We start from the raw sequence: 18,513 nt of genomic DNA, 5'->3' as shown, positions 1-18,513 counted from the left end.
TTTTGTTTTCCAGATGTAAAGGACCTCCCCTCCTTTTTCTACTCTCCTTTAAGCTATCTATAACTTATAGCAATTTGCTGAAGTGTATCTTTGCAACAAAGTTTGCAGCATTTATATTTTTCTCCTTACCTGATCCCTCAAGAGTTCTGAAACTCTTTTTTAAAATTCTCATTCAGCAGATGAATGGATAAAGATGTGGCACATATATACAATGGAATATTACTCAGCCATAAAAAGGAATGAAATTGAGTTATTTGCAGTGAGGTGGATGGACCTAGAGTCTGTCATACAGAGTGAAGTAAGCCAGAACGAGGAAAACAAATATCATATGCTAACTCATACATATGGAATCTAAAAAAAATGGTACTGATGAGCCCAGTGACAGGGAAAGTATAAAGATGCAGATGTAGAGAATGGACTTGAGGACATGGGGTGGGGGGCGAAGGGGAAACTGGGACGAAGTGAGAGAGTAGCATTGACATATATACACTACCAAATACAAAATAGCTAGCTAGCGGGAAGCTGCTGCATAACACAGGGAAATAAACTCAATGATGGGTGATGAGTTAGAGGACTGGGATAGGGAGGGTGGGAAGGAGTCACGGGAGGGAGGGGATACGGGGATATATGTATAAATACAGCTGATTCACTTTGTTGTACAGCAAAAACTGGCACAACAGTGTAAAGCAATTATATTCCAATAAAGAGCTTAAAAAATAAAATAAAATTCTCATTTTTCATAACAATGTATGTGTTTGCATAGGCTCAATGGGAGTCTGATCTCCTTGTAACAGGACACCCAATACACTTGCCTTCTGCTTCTTTTGCTCAACAGCTGGTAAAGGGAGATAGACTTCTCTGTTGCAAAGGCTCCTATTAAAAAATAACCATGTCCTGGTAGAGCACTTTTTTTGCAACACACTCCTGGGAGACAAAGACCTCAAATATTACAACCTGGAAATTTTGTATCCTGGAAAAGACACCTTCAAAAGGCCTATCAGGTACTGTCAATTAACCTTTGTGCCATCAAACTTCAGGGAGTAGGCCCCTGGTTCCACATAAAGAAGATGCCAAATCCCAGCTGAACCTGCTCATCCTCCAGCAACCTGAAGATAAAGCTAAGATCTGAAGAAGATTATATCTGAGGCTGACAGCTTTTCCAAGATACCTGGACCAGGCCTGTATCCCTCTTTTTCAATACTGTCTCTTACCATATTTTCTCCCTCTTTTCAATGAAAGAACAACGTCCTCATCCATATTTCTCAATCCTTTGCAAAAGAGGGAAACCTCTCTGATTGCTGGATTTGCCATCAGAAACCTCAGTCCATGCAAGATAGGAATGGTCCTTTGGTTCACTCTATAAGTAATTTTACTGGGGTTCTGGATGATGTTGTTTGTAAAAATTGCTCCGTGGGCCCATTTTATAGTTAGGGGGCTAAGCTCAAACTTATTTCTTGCTTCAATTTGACCCAGTCTTGTTATGGGAAAATAAGATCTTTTGAATGTTTAAGAACTTTTATTGAGATATAATTGACATATAATAAACTGTATATATTTAAAATGTAAAATTTGATATTTTTTTTCTTATTAGTAATGTATATATGGCAATCCCAATCTCCCAATTCACCCCCATCCTTGAATGTTTCTATGAAATGTCCTGTGGAGTTGGCCATGAAAGTTGGATCATTTGTAAATTTGCTGACATATCTAGGTAACCTCTTGGTGTGTAACAGTGTAATGTCTGAGCCTTGGTGAAATAATGCTAATACCTTTATGGCAGTGAGTTAATCCATAGATATTATCACTTATGCAAGGGCCTGATATACACAACATGGTCACACCTTCATATGTGGAAGTTTTGGCAATGGCCTTTATGCTTGGGCAACTCATTGATTTAACAGCTGGAGAATACAAGGACAATGTGCCCTTGCTGTATTCATTGTCCTAGTCTCCCTACATAATTGTACAGAAGCTTCTCATTTGTTCATCCCATTAAGCCTCTATAACTGCCTTAAGTGAGAACTTACAGGAGGTGTATGTGATTCTGGCTTTGCCTCTGTAGGTAGAGACTTCTTCACATGAATTAGAGTGAGTGCCAATGAACAAAAGGTCAGAAATGCCTCCCTGATATTAGGAGAGTTAGCTGACTCTGTAGCCAACACATTTTCAGCTCAGCAATGGTCACTTAACTCATTGGCCAAGGCGATTTTGGATAACTGCATAGCCCATGATCACCTACTCACTGAGCAAGCAGGCATCTATGCAATAGCAAACACCTCTTATGCAGGTGGAAAAATACCTCTGGGGAAATAGAGACCCAATTATATAAAATTAAAGATAATGCACATTGGTTACAGCAAATTTCACTTGACAAACCATTGTCTTTTGATTTATTCAGCTGGCTACCTTCAAGTCTGGGCATCTTGTTTAGAACCATCTTGCAAACTGGGGTTATTATGTTGTTTTTAATACTGCTCTGTATATTGTGGTTAAGTTCTGCACCTGTTGCTTGTCTAACCTTTATAAAAATGACATGCCTAATAAGATGATGCTAGCTCAGTGCTTGAAGATAATTTCTAGCACTTAGGACCTTGATTAAATATGGACTTTTTACAAGAAATTCCTGAGAGTTCTCCCTACTGTCTTTCCTTTTTAACCAAATGCAGCCTAATAAGGTTTCTGATTGGTGTGCTTTTTTCTCCAACATGAGGCATAACAACCAGGGAAGGGTCTTCCTGGCACCAAGGGACAGAACACTATAAGCAGAGATCCTGGCTCTTGATCAGCAATGCTTTTAAGGAAATACCTTGATCAAAAGGGGGAAATGTGGAATTAATTAAAGAAATCCTCAGCTAAAATTGGAGTCAGGACAGGCTTTTATGGGGCGCTCTCATGTCCTGGTGATGCCATGCATTATCAATTATTCCAAATGGAAAGAGATGTAGACCTACATGGAAGGTGTTGCCTACTTTACTATCCAGCAGGAAGAAAACATCTTCCTCAGATGACAGCCCAGCCAATCAGAGGCTGTAGCAGCCCAATCAATGAGAAGCCTCCATATTGGATTCTCAGCTTCCTCCGATGGACTATTTGGTTATTATGGCACCTCCTAACTCTACTCTTCTCCCTTTAAAAGCAAGTCCCCCATCCTTGTTTTCTGAATTTGCCTATGGGCTACCATAGTTCGCATATCATGAATTGTAGTTCCTCTGGCTATTCCCAAATAAACTCACTTTTGCTGTTAAAATAACTGGCTGTTATACTATTAAAGTTGACAAAATCCAAAGGTAGAATCAGAAGTGACCCCACTTACCATCACTCTCAATGACCCACTAGGCAGATTTTGTGTCTCATGTTCCTGCAACCCTGTGTTCTGCAGGGTATGTCCCAAAAGAGAACATACCTTTGCCAGGAGAGAGCAAGGGTCCCATTGAACTATAAGTTAAGACTGCCACCAGGACACTTTGGAGTCAGTGGGTGAAAATGGGTGTCACCATATTGAGAGGAGTCATTGAGCTTCATTAGCAGGTGGAGATGGGAGGGCAGAAGCAAGACAACCCACTGGGGTGCCTCCTAGCTCTCCCTTGTCTCACTGTAACTGTGAATAGACATGTGCAGCCACTCAAAACTGAGAAGGGTACAATGATCAAGAATTTAAACCCTTCAGGAATGAAGTTCAATACTATCAGGTAAGACACTAACATCTGCATAGTTGAGAGCAAGGGTGAGGGGGGGATTAGGATGAAGAGTGGAGGAAGGATGAAGATGCTCAGTTGTAGCCCCAAGATCAACTGCAGTGGTGGGTGTTGTTCCCTTATCCTTTAAGCAAAAAGTTCCATGGGAACCTTGAAGGAGCTGCTACCTGCAACTTCCAGTGCAACCCAAGGGGTGGACTGTGGTGGTAATCAGAATGTGCCTCATGGACAACCAACAACAGAAGCATGAATGACCCAGGGACCTGGCAGCTGGGCTCAGAAAATCATTGCCATGTTTGCACTGAGGCCACACTTCCCATGGGCTGCTCCTTATACATGACAGACTGCTACAGGGATACTTAGGTTGGTTCTGGGAGACCTCCACTGATGGCTGACTTTGGCTCGAGGACTCTCCAACAGCGTTGCAGAACTGTCTTCCGAATGCATATACAGTTTAGGATGCTCCCACCAGCTACCCTTCCCTCACTCTTTCCCTCATTTGGAGTCAGGCTTGTTTTGCTGTGTGACTTGGCTTTCCCATCCTTTCTCATCCCCTTTCCCATTTTTTTTCTTACACAGGTGCTTTCCCTAATAGAATCCTTACATGTTTAATCCCATCTTGGCATCTGCTCAGTAGTGCACTGGTAAACTGATCTCCAAAAACAAAAGGACACATTTGTAGCACTGGCTGACTTCCGTGGTATAAATAGTCCTTGCCATGGTGGACTTCCACCAATGGTTCTTACAAAATTCCTAAATGGCTCTCATGAGCTGGTATGAGCCACTCCAGTGCTTCACTTCATCTGCCTCTGGGGACTGAGGGGATCTGGACCAACACCTGTGGGGTGGACCTAGAGGGGAAGATGTGCTTCAAGGAAGGATGAGTTAAAATTTGGCGTTGGGGTATTTGTCGATTGTCAGCATCTGACTTCAGTAAGGAGGTATCTTCTCCATGCTTGAAAAGTCTCTGATGTTTCTGACACTTTTTCAAACTGGGATCAACTTACACACTTATAGAAATCTGACATGTGGCCCATCCTTAATGACATATCATCCATAGTTCTAGTCATTCGTCCCAGCTCCCCTTAATCCATTCATCCACCTGCTGTCTGATGAGCCTACCTAAAGCAAAACTCTGACCATGTAAATACCTCTGCTCAAAGATCTCCAACAGCTTTCTTGTCCTAGAGAGGCATTTCTCAATGCATGGAACAGTGGAGGATGTTAATAGGTGTTGTGAGGATTGAGGGTAGCATGATCAAATGAGTTTGGGCAACACTAAGTTAAACAAAATGAGTCAGGTTTGTGTCAGGACTTATCATAAGGTATTGTAAATTGCCTACAGGGCTATGCAACATCTCCCAAAGTTATTTAACTATGGCTCCCTTCCCCTGCTTTTTCTTCACAGCATCTCAGGGAACTAGCATTCTGTGGAACACACTGGAAATGCTGGATATGATGGCTTAAAGGACAAAATCCAAATTCCTTGGTCTAGCCATTGAGGCTGCACTCTTTTGGCTTCAACAGCTGTTGAACCTTATTTTCCTTCCTGAACCTTTTGTTCCAGGAAACTTAAACATACTCATTGTGCCTACCTATCGATGCTTCACTGCCTCTGGACATTTCATGTTCTTCCTTCTGCCTCTAATGTCTTTCTTCCTCTTCTTCAACTATTGAAATTCATCTGCCCTTTCAAGCCCAGCTCAGTGCCACCTTTTCTCGGAAGTCTCATCTGAAACAACATGATAGGGGACTTCCCTGGCAGTGCAGTAAGACTCAGTGCTTCCAATGCAGGGGATGCATGTTCGATACCTGGTTGGGGAACTAGGATCCCACATGCCGTGTGGCACTACCTAAATAAATAAACATGATATTTTTAAAACTTGTGGGGGAGGGGCAAGATAGAAGTAGGGGAGAGGGAGGTACAAACTACTGGGTGTAAGATAGTCTCAAGGATGTATTATACAACATGGGGAATATATCCAATATTTTGTAATAACTGTACATGGAAAGTAACCTTAAAAAATTGTATGAAATTTTTTAAAAATTAAAAAAAGTTGTGGTAAAAATATATATTATATAAAATTTACCATCATAGCCATTTTTAAGTGCACAGTTCAGTGATATTAAGTACATATATATTATTGTCCAACCATCACCACCATCCATCCATAGAACTCTTCTTCTTGCAAAACTGAAACTCTGTACCCATTAAACAATAATCCCATATTACTCCCCCCACCCCCACCTCCAGGCACTCGCATTCTACTTTTGGTCTCTGAATTTGACTACTCTAGGTACCTCATATAAATGGAATCATATAGTACTTGTCCTTCTGTGAATTGCTTATTTTACTTAGCATCGTGTCTTCAAGATTAATCCATGTTGTAGCATGTGTCAGTATTTTGTTCCTTTGTAAGGCTAAGTCATATTCCATTGTATGTATATACTGTGCTTTCTTTATCCATTCATTCGTTGATGGACACTTGGGTTGTCTTCACCTTTTGGCTGTTGTGAATAATACTGCTATGAACATGTGTGTACAAATAACGTGTTTGAATTCTTGCTTTCAATTCTTTTGGGTTTATACCCAGCGGTGGGATTGCTGGATCTTATGGTAGTTCTATTTTTAATTTTTTGAGGAACTGCCATACTGTTCTCCACGGTGGCTGTACTATTTTACATTCTTGAAACTACATGACCTTTCTACAGTGCTCTGTGTGAGTTATTACATTCCATTATGCTTTTAGCCACTTATACAAGTCTTCTTTCTTGTATTATAAATTCCTAAAAGATAAGATCCACATCCAATTTTTCCATTTCCTCCCCGATGTCTATACTAGTGCCTTAATGTTGTACCTACTGATGTTCTGCCCCTCAATGCTATGCCTCACTGATTGTTGAAGGGCTGAATTTCTATCCACACTGACATTCTACTAACGATTCACAGGTAGTCACACAAATGGTCACATCATAATCTTTCTACTCTTCATCATGGTAAATGAAACCTCTATTAAAGGATCTTAAGGAAAATCAAGCCATTTATTTGCACCAAGAATACTGTCCTGATGCACTTAAGTGCCCCAAAACAGAGTGGAGATGGTACTTTTCCACAGTGTTTGCTACTTATCGCATCAAAACAAACCCACCCCACAGACAGGTTCACAAAGATGTGCTATGAACTGGATGTGTATAAACCCCACCCCCCAAAACCATATATTGAAACCCTAACCTCCAATGTATTGATATTTGGAGGTGGGTCCTTTGGGATATAATTGTGTTTGGATAAAGTCATGGGGGTGGGTCACCCATGATGGGATTTGCACCCTTATAAGGGGATGAAGAGACCAGAGCTCTCTCTCTGCCAAGTGAAGATACAGGGAGGAAGCAGCTATCTACAAGACAAGAAGAGTGACCTCACTGGGAACCTAATTGACTGACACCTTAATCTTGGACTTCAAGCCTCCAAAACTGTGAGAAATAAATGTCTGTTGCTTAAGACACCCAGTCTATGGTTTTTTGTTATAGCAACCCAAATTCACTAAGACAGGATACAAAACTGGAAGGCCGCCAGGTAGCTCCTGACCTAGCCCTTCCAAGGTCAGTTTTGGTAGCTGCCTCCCTGCTTGCATTCTCATTCTGGAATACAGCTTCCCTGAGAAATGAATATGTTGAAAATCTCCATCTCTCCTGAGGAGGAAGCAAGACCGAATGGGAAATCGTTCCTTAGCATTCTCAATCCCAGCTACTTTCAGAAGAAGACATCCACCCAGCAGGCTGGTCTTTCTGTTTTCTTCTTCATATTTCTCTCCCATAGCTACTGTCCCTCTTTCCCCAGGTTTACATTTAACTTGGAAAAAAAAATCAGTTACTTAGAATTTTGAGCAAATGTTAATCACCACCAGCAGTCTTAGTAATCTGCTTTTGCCATTTCTACTGAGGTGGGCAGGCTAATTTAGCTTGTCAGTGGAGACTCTGTCTGCTATTAACCTCTTCACCTCTTTGTCTTTTTCGAGTCTAGTTGCTTTTGCAGGGTTTAATTGGATTAGGGTTAGGGTCTCAGAGACGTTCAGATCTGGAACCTTTATTAGATGAGACAATGGAAAACAGGAGGTATGGGGGGAGGGCAGTAATTCAATGCCTGGCTCACGGGAGAGAATTAAATCCAGAATTAGTGAGACTTGGGGGCAGGGCCTCCCCATAGGGATTTCCCTTAGGTCCCAAATTGCTCTACGTCAAGGAGCCCCTGGGAGAGGTGAGCACAGGCATGTTTGGTGCTTTTTTCCTTTTTTTTTTTTTCTTAAGGAGGAGACAAGACATATTGGTGGCTTGCTAGGGAGAGAGACAGCACAGTAAGACAGAAGCAGTGTGGTGTTGTGAAAAGCACCAAATGTTATACAGTTGGTTAAAAAAAAAAAAGGTAACAATTTATGGTCTCCACAACAGCTTCTGTCATACACTAAACTTGGACACTGAAGTGTGCTGGAAACTTGTCTCCAGGGTTAGGAGAAATAGCCAGCACTTCAAACCATAGCACCCAGAGGATGTGATGGACTCGGTGCTGAGGTTTTCTGAAGAGGGAGGATGTGGGAGGAAGATGCCAATCTGGTGGGTTAGAGTCCAGAAATAAGGTATTCTATCAGAACCTCCATCATATGGGGTGTGCACTGCACAACTCCAGACGCACCATTCACAGGACATTGGCAGTAATACCTGTGATATTACATGATCAGTACTTATTTCTAGGCAGCTGCCCCTCCCTCTCTTCCACGGTTACCATGGGAGCTCCACGCACACATCTAACTCACATTTGACTAATCAGGGTTTTCTGTCCCTTTGGTCAAGCTGATTGGTCCAGGGCTGGGCACTTGACTTAATCTGGGCTATAAAATGTAAAGTCTGAGAAATTCCAATGGCCACTGTGTGGACCTGGGAAGCAGAGGCCAGTTCGAAGAAAGAGAGAAGAATTTAATATATGCAGACTGTAGCAGATGCTGGAGAAGTAGAGAAAGATGTTCGAGTCCATATTTCCAGGTGTCCTTGAGTAACAAATGGATTCCATGAGACAATAAATACCCCTTCATGTTTAAGCTGGTTCAAATTGGGCTTCTGTCACTTGAAGTCATTATTGTTCTGAATAATATGCTAGAGGTTAGGGTCAGGGTTGTGAGTCCACTGTTATTTTAAGTCCTTTATCAGATTTGGATTAGGAGCCCTCCAGAGATCAAGCCTAGCTCGCAGGAGTTAGAGGCAGGCAAGATGTGGGAAGGGTTTCAGAGACCCAACCAAAGAGGATGGTCTGAGGATTTAAGCACAAACTGCCAGGGGACACATGATGATCAGAGGGCATGTAGGTGACCAGGGCAACTACCTGATACTGGCCTTAGGACAGCAAGACACTACTCAGTGGGTAAGGAACTGCTGCTTCCACTCCATTTGTCAGGATGCCCTCAGATTTACCAACATAATTGTCACAGCAAAAGTAAAAAACAAATAATCTGATTTAAAAAATAAGCAAAGGACTCGAATAGACATTTTGCTAAAGAAGACATACTAATGGCCAGTAAGCACTTGAGAAGATTCTCAACATTGCTAATTTACAGGGAAATGCAAGTCAAAACCACAGTGAGATATCACTCCACATTCATTAGGATGCCTACTAAAAACAAAAAGCAAAACAAGCTCCCCTGCTTCCAAAACCAGAAAACACAGTAAGTATTGGTAAGGATGTAGAGAAATTGAAACTCTTGTGCATCATTGGTAGGAATGCAAAATGGTGCAACCACTATGGAAAACAGAATGGTGGATCGTCAAAAAATTAAAAATAGAATTCCTATGTGCTACGGACTGAATTGTGTCTCCCCCCACCCCAGCTTTATACATTGAAGCCCTAACTCCCAAAGGGATGGTATTTGGAGATGGCAAATGGTACTTGGGAGGTGATTGGGCTTAGATGAGCGTGGGGTCACCACGATGGCCCTTATAAGACCAGACCAGAGCCCTGTCTCTGTCTCTCTCTTTGCCATGTGAGGACACAGCAAGAAGGCATTCATCTGTAAGCCAGGAAGAGAGCTCTCACCAGAACTCGACCATACTGGCACCCTGATCTTGGACTTCCAGCCTCCAGAACTAAGAGAAAATAAATTTCTGTTGTTTAAGCCACCCAGGCTGTGGTATTTTGTTATGGCAGCCTGGGCTGACTAAGACACTATATGATCCAGCAATTCCCACGTGCAATCTGGCCCCAAACCTTCTTTCTGCTATATTGTCATTATACCTATTCTTTGTCCTGCAAACCCTCCTCACCCCTGGGACAGTGCTTTTGCTAGTCTTACCATTTTAGGTTGCTCCCCCATCCCCAGTTCCACCTGCCACCTAACCCTCTCATTGGAAAAGACATCTCTTTCATCCGAACTCTTCTAGCATTTTGACTGTTTCTCTTGTGTGACATCGACCACATTTGGCTTTGTCATAATTATTTCTGTATTTGTCTTATTTTTTCTATTGGACTCTAAGGTTATTGAGGGCAGGGAGGGAGGGAGGGAGCCTTATGTATCCACCAGTTCCTTCTGGCTGATGTCAGTGTTTGACGAACGGCAAGATTTCAATAAAAGTTGCTTGCAAATGAACCTGGGGAAGCTGAGAAGATTTGTAATCAACAGCACGAGAATTAGCACAGAAAAAAATTTAGGGTGTTCTGCTCACATCTACCTTCTTCCATCTCCAATTTGGTCTGTAAATAGGAACAAATGTCAGTCATGGGTGTGGCCATGTTGTTCTGTCTTTTCTGCTGCACACATGTAGCACGTTCATGTTTCCAAGAATAACCCTTCACAAAAGCCTTGCTATCCTCACTCCTTACACACATGCACGTAGCAAAAGAATCCTGGAGATTCTGAAAGGCTTCCTAGAGTTACAGTGGGAAAAATCAGGGAGATGTTTCCTGATAAATGTCCTCATCACACCAGTGACTGTGAAACTGTACCCGAAGAGGCCCTGGAGTTGCTGGACCTGGGCTCATCTCACAGGTTGTGTGGAGCACACAACAGGCCTGGCCCGCAATTTGGAGTCCGAGGGAAGAGAAGGAGCTGTTCCCTATTCCCATTTGGGGAGAGATGGGCCCTAAGACCAACAGCTAGTGAGTGTTTACTGAGCACTTACTATATGCCAGATATGCTCAATCTTGCATTGCCTGATGGGGTAGCCACTAGTCACATGTAGCTATTGAGCCCTTGAAATGTGGCTACTGAATTGAAAAATGGGATCTTTGATTTAATTTAAGCTTAAAAACAAGTACTCTATTAGGTTATTAGAAAATATTTAAGAATGGTTGGAGCTAACTTGGGTGTGTGAATTTATTTCTTCAACTATAAATTTTATGAAATCTAACAGGAAGCAAATCTTTCTGCTGAAAATTCAGTATTTGAATTGGGTTGCATGGTGTTAGAAACACATCAGATTTTGAAGATTTAGCCTGAATAAAAGAATGTTAGACATCTCATCAATAGTTTTTATGTTGATTATATGTTGAAATTATAATATTGGGGTTATAGGTATTGGGTTGAATAAAACATGTGATTAAAATCAATGTTACATGTTTCTTTTCACTTTTTATTTATTTTTTTATTTTTTTTAGTGCCACACGGGCTTAGTTGCTCCACGGCATGTGGAATCTTCCTAGAACAGGGATCGAACCCGTGTTCCCTGCATTGGCAGGCGGATTCTTAACCACTGCGCCACCTAGGAAGCCCCTCTTTTCACTTTTTAAAATGTGGCTACCAAAGAGTTTTAAATTTCATATATGCTTGCATTATTTCTATGGAACAGTGCTTCGTGCTCTGCTAAACATTTTAACATACATTATCTAACTGAATCCACAAAACAACTCTAGGAAGTAGATACCATTATTATCACCACCTCTTTACAGAGGATGCTCAGAGAGATACAGCAACTTACCCAAAGTCACGCACACTATGCTATGCTCTCTCTGGGGCCTGGGGGCTAGGCCTGAGCACAGGAGACCCTTTGTGATTCTGGCCTTCTGCCTGGGTGCCAGAATCACAAAGGGCCTCATATGCAGACTTTTTGGTAATATTTATGAAAGATGCTACACGTATAGCATAGGTATAGTAACAGAATTGAAAGCAGATATTAATCATTTAATTTCAATTTCTTAACTATAAGTACATAAAATACCTCACAGTTTTGGTAAACTTGTTTTGGCATTTCTTAATTTTGAAATATCCTGGAAGCTTCAAGAAATGGAAGAGATCAAATCTCTCCAGACTTCTGAGAGGCCCTGGTATCACATTAAATAATTTCCCTAGCCGCCCCAAATGCTGCCAAGGATAGTTTTGAGTCAGTATTATGAAGAGTGATTCAGGAATTGGATAAGACAGGTTTATCGAAATAGGGGTGGGTACAGGCTGGCTGCAAGATCACGCTCCTAACCTCTCGAGCTATGCTGTTGCTGTTGATTAATCATCCAGGCGAAGGTGGCAAGACGCTGAGGTGGAAGGAAAAGAGGGGAAACCAGGGAGACATGTTCCAAGACCAAGTTTTCTAAGAGGCTGGTGGGAACCTGGGAAGGCTCCATCACAATAGGAACATGCTGGCCTCGAGCTCACTACAAAATGGCACAACCCACTCTGCTCCCTGCCCTGCAAGAACCTGCCCTGGGTCCTGGCTTTGTATCGTTTGCAATGTAGATGCACCGTGGGAATGGACACTGTCAGGGTGTCAAGGAGATGACAGAACTCCACTTAGGCAAGGAAAGACTGACTAAGATGAGGAGAGTAAACAAAACCAGTGCAGGGATGCACCAAAGTCAAGTGCTGCTCCCCGTAGGCCTACAAGGCCTGTGCTTGCCCAGCTTCAAGACCGAAGAAAGAGCCCAGAGTTAGCGACAGACATCGATAATTAACGGATAGGGAAACTTACATGTCTGAAGCAACGTCCTGGAGCAATGCGGCAGGCAGGACATGGTGGCAGTCTTTGCAGGGGGTGGGGTGGGGAGGTTACCAGTTATAGTGGGAATTGATGTCAGGTTGGCTCATGGTTACCAGGGAAACCAGCAGAGGAGCACGCCCCTCCCCTCCCCTTTGATGAGCTATCACGGTGGAGATGTTCTGATTTAAAGATTAGAACAATCACCAGCTGGGGCCGGGGCAAATCTGTAGGAAGGTCAGCCATGAGAGTAGGGAGTAGGTGAAGCAGGCACTGGTCGAGCAGGGTAGGTACAGAGAACCAAAGAACAGCCATCTTGGGTGGCCTGACCACACTACGCAATTCCCAGGTTCACCTGGAACAGCTTTGAGTCTGCTTTGAGTTACTGTAGTGAACTGGGCTTGCTGGGTCACGTCGTCCAGTATTTAATCAAATAATTAAGTGTGATTCTTCATGGAACAGTGAAATCAGAATTCACGGTTACGCAATGACATGAGCAGGCTGGTTTTAAAGGTGGTGGCCTTAACTTAGACTGATAGCATTTAATATGCAAAAATCACAGGTGTCTCTGTTAAAGGCTCAGAATGCTCCTACCAGCCTTCAATTGGGAGATGAAACCAAAGAGGATTCACCTGAGGTTCTTGAAATATGTTTTCTTATTAACTGTCACATCAATATGCTTGGAGCATCAGTATGTCTGGAAGGATGCTATCCTCACACAAAAAGTGGGGAAGTTGAGGTTATTCTCCCCCCTTTTGGATGCCTGTACAAGACATTCCAACTGTTAGATTCCACTTGTTAGCTAAGTGCCTCTTCTAAGATGTAAATATCTTTGGGAAAGTTGAGACTAAGCAATTCACGTATTCACGTGAGATGGTTTAACCTCACTGCCTTTCTCCTAACACCTCTTGACCATTGAGAATATAGACATTTTCAAGGGGCTGGGGGTGGAGAGTAGAAAGAAACTGATATTTATCTACTTATGGCATACCCCGGCAGGGAAGACCTTGGCTGTGATGTGAACTGGGGGTGGTGAAGGGAGAGATTTGCGAGTAGGGGTTATTAGAAAGGAAAACAACTGCTCTGCAAGGAAGATAGAAGTGTTCAAAGGAAGGGTTTTTACTCTTCGAACTTATGTCTGGGACTGGGCATGTATGTGGTCTCTCTACCATGCGTGGACTATTTGACTATCAAAGTCCGCACATCTGGACGAGTTAAGCAGGGCCGGGGCTAGGAGATGAACCAGAAATATTTTTAAGCCCCTTCCTTGCCGATGAGGCCACTCTATTCTCTGTCCAAGAGGCCTTGATGCATAATTGTAGCTTTTTTTGCAGCAAAAGCAGAAGGGCAGCTGCTGCTAATTTAATTGCACCCAATTTGTGTGGTATTTATTGAGCCTTATGCGTAAGGCACCTTCTTAACAATGTCCCAACCTGACACAACGCTTGCCCCCACGTCCCCCCTACAGTAAACCTGACCATAGGATTCCCAGGCCAGAATGAAAGCCTCAGACCTCCTCAGCAGAAGCAGCCGGGCCTCCGGGTAGCAGTGGTATGTCTCAGCCAAAGCCAGCTGCTCTGACATTTTGTTTTCTTTCCGTTCAGTGCTGATGCTGACACGATGCAAGTTTGCTATAGACATGTTCGAGGTAGTAAGAGCACATTGGAGCATTTAAAGTATTATTTCAAAATGGGGGAAGAAAGGAAAACAGACAAAGAGGGACCTCCCTGCTGCCGTTATGATTTTTACTTTTATTTTCTTGTTTCTAGAGCACCCATAGTGGGAAGTGCTTGCTTCCATATATCAATGAATTCAGGGCACACAAATAAAACAAGGCAAAAGGACACTTTTTTTTTTTAAGGCTCTTGCTCCCATTTGTGACAGCTCCACACACTAAGGAAGTAGAGCGGGAGCGGTTTCCAGGGCATCCACGGGAGAGGAGACAAAAGCTTCCCTCTTCCTTTCTGAAAAGGATGCCTTTCCCAAATCACTTTTTCAAGTTTCCCTCCTCAAAATGTGAAATGACGTGGTCCGAGCACTCCGTGTGACTTGGTGGTGTTATATACAGGTTCTAGCGCTCAGATCGGCCCTGGCTGGGCTCCTGGGAGGCGAGGGAGGTGGGGTGGGAGGGAAGCTCAAGGCTGAGGCCCCGAGCTTTATTCTGATTGAAAAGTGCCGCTCCAAAAGTGGCTCCAGAGAAAGCAAGCCCAGGGGTGGTGAAGAGAGGGAGGAAAACCTTAAATTCCCTTTTTAAAAAAGTGGGAATTATTTACTTCAACTGAAAAGAAGAAATCTCCCTCAAAAGAGGGGAAGAAAAAGGCTGAAAGTAACCGCCCCCTCCCCACTCCCCCCTCCGTTGGTCTAAGTGCTGGGACAAACAAAACGACTGATGTGCCCAGTAAATCATCTTGGGTGGGGGAAGGGTTTGAGCAGGAGGCACGGGAAAGAAGCAGAAGCCAGGCCTAGCGTTCTCTGATTCCAGCAGAGGCAGTAAGCAGCAAGGGGCCCCAGCTATGGGATACATAATTGGCTAACGAATAATAAAGCCAAAATTGGATATTAACAGCAATTAGTTTCTGTAGAGGCACTGGGGAAAAGAGCTGTAGAAAACCCCATTGGGCCTCACGCCGAAGCCATGTGAAATTAAACCAGTGTCTCAATTAAATGGGAATACATATTGCCACATCAATCTGGATACGTGTGAGGGGCTGCAGGGAAGGCCCCCCTCCCCAACCCCCTTGACATCCAGGTGCCCCTTCCTGTGTGTCACAAGCTTTCCGCCGCATGACTTTTGTCAGGCACCTTCTGCTCCTGACCTGTGTGTGGCCTCTGGAGGCCAATTGGCCCCTTTCCTTGGGCATGTGACCTTGAGACCAGGGCTCTGAAGGTTATTTCAGGGCACTGGCCTGTTCATCTGGAGGAGCCTTGCAGCACTGGCTGCACCCTCGTGGGCCCAGCAGCTGAGGAAAAGGAGGAGTTTAGTTCTTTTTAAAACAGAAACCAGGTCCAGTGGATGGAAGGGCGGTATCTCTTTCCGCCTGGGACGGGGGTGGGGTGGGGGTTTGGAGGTTCACGGAGCCAGAAAGAGCAAGTTAGGCCGACTTCTCAGCGGCTCCGTCCCCTCTGGCGTAGGATCTGGAACCAGCGCTTAAGGCTGAAGGAGAAATGTGTCGTTTTCCTTCTGGGTTGAGGATGCTGCTGTTGTTTTTGGCTTCTTTAGAGAGTGTTGTGGGGGTGGGGAAGGAAGGCGTTTGGGGAGGGCGAGGACGCGTCGTTGGGGGTGGTGGATCGCTGGGTCCTGGGGAACAAGCCCAGTGCCGCGGGTCGAGAAGAGGAGCCTGGGTGGGCGTAAAGGGGAGTCAGGGAGGATGCCGTGAGGTGGAGAATCGCACCCCGCAACAACCCCACTCTTGAAGGGCTTTCACCCTTGATCTCTTGCTGGTGGGAAGCAAAGGGGGTGGCTAAGAAGTGACTTTCCGGCCGGTCCTCTCCCAGCCTCCTCCCTTGTACCCTCTCCGGGCGGCGCCAGTCCGCCCCACTTTCTGGCTCAATCCGAGCCTTTCTAGAGTGGGGTGAGGTAGTCGGGGCCGCGGGCCCGGAGTGGACGCAAAGGAGGCCCTGAGGAGCATGAGGAGAGAGGGACCGAGGCCCGGGTACCCGGCGGTCCTGCGCAAAAGCCAGGCCGGGAAGCGCTGGGGCGCTGGGAGCAGGGAAGGATGCTTCATCTGTCAAGGCCTTGGGTTTGCCACGTCCCATTCTTCGAAGCTGAAGATGTACCCCCGCCCTGACCCGCACCCCATTCCTACCCCGGAGTCCGTAATCATCTCTGCTGACAGTCCTGCGTCCATGTGTGAAATTGGGGGAGCGGAGGTGGCTTCTCCCGGGACTGTCCCTCCCATTGGTGGCCCCATGCCGAGGGTGCCCTGCCCTCTCCGCGTCTATCCGCGCCTCGGATCCACCCGAAGCATCAGGAAATGAGGGATGAGCTAGGTCTTTGGGGCCTCAAGTTTCTTGATTCGAGCAAGAAGGAAAAAAAAAAATCACAGCCGGGAAAACAGGAGCAAAAAAGCAAAGCAGAATTCCGGAAAGCAGCCCTGTTCCATCTACGCTTTGCTGTATTTAGGTATCTGAGGGGCATGAGGAGAAAAGGCGAAAAGAGCAAGCTTCATGCGCGTTGGGAAGCGGGTCACTGGGAGCCCCGGGGCGCGGGGCCGCGGGCAGGATGGGCGGCGAGGGCTAGCCGGGTGACCCCTGCTGCAGAGCCGGCTGCCGGGCAGCACCTGCTCGCCCGCGGTCCCCGAGAAGAACCGCCTTAAGAACGTTGCACGAAGCGGTAAATGGAACTTCCAGCGAAAATACTGCTTCCTAGGTCCTAGGTCTCTATGTTTGTATATGTTTAAGAAATAGATTGATTTTAATTTAAAATAAACCTGCCTCCCTCCTTTAATTTGGAGAAAGTCCCTAATGATCCTAGAGGTTTATTTGCAAGGGAGGTGCGGGTGGGGAGGGGATGGGGATGGCAGGCAAATCATGACCCAGGTCCTCATTTTTTTGGGTAACATTTCCATTTTAGGACAAAAAGAAGAAGGATTAGAAAATGAAAAGGTGAATCTATGGAGAGTTGCTGACACTTCATTTCTGACCTGGAACATTCCTTGCTCTCAATAATACCTGCTTTTTCTTTTTCGAGGCCATCTAAATTTGGTCCAGCTCTCTCCAGGCCTCCGGCAGAGCTGCATAAGGTGGCCCAGAGCAAGCACATATGGACCGGAAAGCATCCCATTTGAAGTGTTTTTCTTGTTCTATGTCTACATTGGAGTTGCAGTTAAGTATTAAATATGTTTTTTTTTTTTTTTAAACTGAAGTCAAATTGAGTAAGACTTGGCAAAAACACCCAAATAAAAAGAATTGTAGATGGGACTTGGAAGAAAAAAAATCTTTATTAAGTATTATGAGTCTCATAATTGTTATTGACATACTCAGCACTGTGAATCAGCCAGGCAAGCCTCAAACACAAACCACCAGCACATCCCTCAGCCGGTGTTGACTCACTAAACCCACCCACAGAGTAGATGAGGAAGGGTGGTTCCATCTGTCCTGGGGAGAATGCTTTGCAGCTGCCCCCAGAGGACTCCATTCTAAGGTTGGAACAAGCAGTGGGGGTATTATGTAAGTTCAGTAGAGGGAAAGAGAAAAGTACTTCCTTGCGGAGATAGGATAGGTGGATGGATTTTGTGTGTGTGTGGTTAAATGCCTTCCTATAAATATTAGCAATGGATATGATTGTGCGAGAAAATCTATGTATGTATGTGTATATGCCCGCTGAGAAATTACCCTTGCCCCCAATATTTATTTCTTGGGCTAAGGTTCCTCATGCGCCACAAAAACTGTCCCCCCTCCCCACCCCATTGGGGACAGGAATGTAGAGGTGATAGAGGAATTTACCTTTGCCTTAGTTAAAGGATCAGTTTCGTTTCCGCTTAAACAGAGATCTGGGCCTGGGCCGTCTCTGGCAGGGGAAAGAAGAATATTACCAATTTTTCCTTTGATACATTTCTAAATCCATCTTAAAGTGTCCGGTGCTGTCACCTCGATAAACCTATGAGCTCCCATCACTGTGAGGACCACAATGATGGTGGCGCGTGTGAACCGACAGGGATCTTCGTAGCATATTCGGTCAGCAAACTGCCTCAAACATGTCCTACATTAAAAAAAAAATCATATAGCTTTTCCCTTCATTTAAGCCATAGCTTGTAATTACAGGGGCTCAAATAGATAGGTAGAGGTGAAGATGAGGCTGAGAGTTCAAGAATGTCTTGCAAGAGCAGAAATCATCAGATTTTTTACATAAATATCACTGGGCATAAATAGG

Source organism: Hippopotamus amphibius, chromosome 2 (assembly GCF_030028045.1).
Source record: "Hippopotamus amphibius kiboko isolate mHipAmp2 chromosome 2, mHipAmp2.hap2, whole genome shotgun sequence".
NCBI lineage: Eukaryota > Metazoa > Chordata > Mammalia > Artiodactyla > Hippopotamidae > Hippopotamus > Hippopotamus amphibius.
The sequence above is the reverse complement of the archived record's forward strand: the minus strand, read 5'-3'. Positions refer to the sequence as shown.